Below are 4878 nucleotides of genomic sequence, written 5' to 3'. Positions count from 1 at the left end.
ATCTAATTCAGGCTGGATTAATTTGCTTAGGACAGGTCACTTTGCGGGCAGGATTTGTCAGAGACAGTTCTCAAAAGGCTAGATATGGAATGAGAGGGGTTCCTGGGTACTAACTTTCAAATATCTCCTCTTACAGCACAATCAGGCTGCCCCTAAGCAGAGTCATGGGTATGAATGTCCAATCCATGGTCAAGGGTGCCCCCAATCCCATCTTGAAGTCCTTCTGGACAGAGAGTCAGAATCCCAAAGAGGTGAGCAGGTCCCAGGACTGGATAATGTCAAGTATCTTGAGAGTGTTAAACCTCAATATCCTTCATTAGGGTAATTCATGTGTTCAATGGTTATTGAATAGTAAGTAGGGGAGGTTGGAGGGACTGTACATCCAGGACTGCCTCAAACATAGCCTCTCTCTTCTTCCCTCTTCCTTATCTCCTATCATTCAGATGATTTCTGCCACTATCTCCTTCTTTACCTGTATCTCATATGAAGAGATAGCCTTACTCCTTAACAAGGTTAATCCCCTTTACCTGCAAAAAACAGTTCCATTCCATCTCATCACTTCTAACAAATTTCCCTCTATAATACATACACTTTCATCTATCTTCCATCTATTTTTGTCTACGGGCTCCTCCTCAACTGTCTACGTAGGTGCCCATGCCTCCCCCATGTTCATAAAACCCTCCCTTGATCCTTCTATCCAAAAACTAAAATCCTATTTCTCTTCTGCAGTTTGTGGTTAAACTCCCTGAGAAGGCCATCTGAAATAGATTCCTCCATATCCTCTCCTCTCATGCTTTTTTAAGCTTCTTACAATACAATCTCCCATATCCTCATTGAACATAAACTCCCCTCTCCAAAGTTCCCAGTGATCCCCTACTTACCAACCCCAATTGCCTCTTCTTAATCCTTATTTTTCTTGATCTCTCTTCAGCCTTTGACTCTGTTGATCACTCTTTTCCCCTCAATTCTCTCTTCTCTCTAGGTTTTTGGGATACTACTCTCTTCTGATTTTCCTCCTACCTATTTGACTGCTTCTTCTCAGTCTCCTTTGCTGGTTCTTCAACTAGATCATGCCCTTTAACTGTAGCTCTGTCCTTGTTCCTCTTCTCTTCTCCTTTTGATCTATTTCCCTTGGTGATATCCTCAGCTCTCATGGCCATCTCTATGTTATTATTCCTCAAATCTACCTATCCTGCCCTAATCTCTCTGTTGATTTTCAGTCTCATATTTCCAACCATCTTTCAGATAATGCAAAATAGATGTCCAGCAGATATCTTAATCTCATTGTGTTTAAAACTGAACTCATTATCATTCCCCTAAACCTTTCTCACCTCCTAAGATCCCTTTTGTTCTTCATTCACCCATTTATGTATCTATCCATTCATTTATATATGTATGTATGTATTTAAGTATCACAAAGATGCTACCATCCTCCCAATCCCTCAGATTCTCCACCTAGGTGTCATCCTTGAATCCCCAGTATCTCTCACCTCTCACAACCTGCTACCAAAGACCTGTTGATTTCATCTGTGTATTATCTCCTTCTCTCCTCTGACACTGTCACAATTCCTTTAAAAGCCCTTCATCACTTCACATCTAGAATATTGCAATAGCTTCTTGGTGGATCTGCCTGTTCCAATTCTCTGCCCACTCCAATCCTTCTTTCATTCAGTTGTAAAGTGATTTTTTCCTAAATTGCAGATTTGACCGTGTCATTGCCCTACTTACTAAACTCCAATGGCTCTCTATAGCATCCAGGATCAAATACAGAATCTTTCATTTAGCATTCAAAACCTTTCATAACCTAAGCCCCACTCCACCCACACCTTTCTAGACTGCTTGCACCTTACTATCCCTGACATACTCTTCAGTCCAATGACATTGTTCTCCTTGCTGTTCCATGAACTGGACACTTCATCTCTCAGCTCTGGACATTTTCTCAGGCTGTTCACAATTTGAATGCTCTCCTTCCTTGTCTCTGCCTTCTGGATTCTCTGAAATGCCAGTTAAAATCTCTCCTTCTATATGAAGCCATTCCCAACCCCTCTTAATTGTAATGACTTCCCTCTCTTAATCAGTTCTTATTTTTCCCCATCTATAAATAATTTGTACTTATTTGTTTCCTTGTTATCTCAACCATGAAACTGAGTGCTTTGACTCTCTTTGGCCTCTTTTTGCATCCCAAGCACTCAACACAATGCCTTGCACATAGTAGGCAATTAATAAACATTCACTGAATGCATGGTATTTTACATTCTTTTTGCAGCCTATCTTTCTAAACTGATTCTCAGTCTGGTGACTATTTCTCATAATTGGGACATGTGAGAAGGGTATATATGTATATACACACACACACACACACACACACACATATATATATATATATATATATATGGAAAAGGAAGGAGCAGGCATCAGATGAACCCCACTCTGATCTGAAATTAATGAAAGAGATTGAACATGCACACAGATAAACTGATGTAGAAATCAATCAAATCTAAAAAGGGAAAAAGTGATGACAATAAAGGCAGTTGTATTATATGGGAAGATAATACTTGGGAGGATATAGTCACAAGCAAAGCAAACTTCTGAATCTGGAGAAATTAATGGGGAGCAGGAAGAAAAGACCTAGAATCTAGGGAGCAATTCATCAAGTGGGAAATGGATAAACAAGTTGTGAATGTTATGGAACATTATTGTGCCTTGAGACATAACCAAAGAGATGATTTTAGAGCACCCTGTATAGTATCAGCTCATGTAGATTGAGATTATTTCTTAAATCTTTATACAAGAGCAGCAACACTGTATAGAAAAACAACTTTGAAAGCCTTAAGAACACTAATCAGTGAAATGAAAAGTCATTTCTTCAGAGGACTTATGACGCATAGCAGAGTGGAGCTGGACTCAAGGAGAAAGAAGAGAATCCATTTGGGGCATGGCCACTTTGTGAACTTGTTTTGCTTGATGATGTTTCTTTGTTAAAACAGCTCTTTCAGCCAAGATAGTAGCACCTGTTGCTTTGCCCATACTTGGATCTGAGTCACAGTCCTGAGTGGCAATCCCAGGGTGAGAAGGAGCACTACCATAGCAGAGCTTGCAGTCACAGTGGAGAGTGTCCCTCCTCACAGTTCCAGGGTATAAGAGTGCTTGTAGTCACTCGTAGACCAGAGCACATGCCAAGAAAGTAGCAAATACCTCTCCTTATATCATACCACCTAGAGAGAATTGAAAACTTACAGGTACTTTGAAGTATCTCTGAAAACAACTGCACAAAACATCTGAACCTTGAGACAATACACCCTCCACCCTGCAAGCAGAGCTTACTTTAACAAAGACTTAAAAGTCAAGTAATAGGGGGTGGCCAGATAGCACAGTGAGTAAGAGCACTGGCTCAAGTGTCGGGATGACCTGGGGATCGAATCTGGGCTCAGACACTTAGCACCCACCCAGAAACACCTGGCTGTGTAACCTTGAGCAAGTTACTTAACCCCAATTGCTTAGGGGTGGCCAGGTGGTGCAGTGAGTAAGAGCACTGGCCCCAGAGTCAGGATGACCTGGGATCAAATCCAGGCTCTGATACTTAGCACCACACCCAGAAATAACTGTCCGTGTAGATGTGAGCAAGTTACTTAACCCTAATTGCTTAAAAAAAAAGTCAAGTAATAGGCATGGAATATGAGCAAATGACATAAAAATATTCTGACTATAGGAAGTTACTATAGTGATAAGGAAGATCAAAACACACACTGAGAAGAAGAGAACAGAGTCAAAACTTCTATATCCAAAGTCTTCAAGGCCACAAAAGAGCTCAAAAAGGATTTTGAAAATCAAGTAAGAGAGGCTGAGGAAAAAATTGTTAAGAGAAATGAGAGTGATGCAAAGAAACCATGAAAAAAGAGTCAAAAGCTTGGTAAAGGAGACACAAAAAAGTACCAAAGAAAATAACACCTTAAAAACAGACTAGGCCAAATGGTAAAAGGTACAAAATCTAATAAGGAGAATGCCTTAAAAAGCAGAACTAGCCAAATGGAAAGGGAGGTACAAAAGCTCACTGAAGAAAATAACTGCTTAAAAATTGGAATTGATAAAATGGAAGCTAATGACTTTTTGAGAAATCAAGAAACCAAAAGAATGAAAAAACAGAAGACAATGTAAAATATCTCATCAGAAAATAGATAACCTGGAAAATACATCCAAGAGAGATAATTTAAAAATTATTAGACTACCTGAAAGCCATGAAAAAGAGCCTAGACTTATTTCAAAAAATTATCATGGAAAATCACTCTAGTATTCTAGAAACAGAGGGTAAAATAGAAATTGAAAGAATCCACTGAGCACCTCCTGAAAGCAATCACAAAATGAAAACTGCTAGGGATATTATAGCCAAATTCCAGATTTCCCAGGTCAAGGAGAAAATATTGCAAGCTGCCAGAAAGGAACAATTCAAGTATCATGGAGCCACAGTCAGGATGACACAAGATATAGTAGTTTATATATTAAAGGACTGGAGGGCTTGGAATATGATGTTCCAGAGGGCAAAGGAACTAGGATTACAACCAGAATCACCTGTCCAGCAAAACTGAGTGTAATCCTTTGGGGGTGAGGACCATGGATGAGACAGAGATAGAAGACTTTCAAGCATTCTTGATGAAAAGACATGAAAAGACCAGAGTTGAATAGAAAATTTGACTTTCAGATACAAGACTCAAGAGAAGCATGAAAAGATAAAAACAAATAGAAATCATAAGGGACTTAAGTTTTAACATTCCTACATGGAAAATGGTATTTGTAACACATAAGATCTTTTTCATTGTTAGGCTAGTTATAAAGAATAGATAGATAGATAGATAGATAGATAGATAGATAGATAGATAGATA

Source organism: Petaurus breviceps, unplaced genomic scaffold, assembly GCF_028583685.1.
Source record: "Petaurus breviceps papuanus isolate PSGF00001 unplaced genomic scaffold, PetGlider_PUasm1.0 103, whole genome shotgun sequence".
NCBI classification, from domain to species: domain Eukaryota; kingdom Metazoa; phylum Chordata; class Mammalia; order Diprotodontia; family Petauridae; genus Petaurus; species Petaurus breviceps.
The sequence above is the reverse complement of the archived record's forward strand: the minus strand, read 5'-3'. Positions refer to the sequence as shown.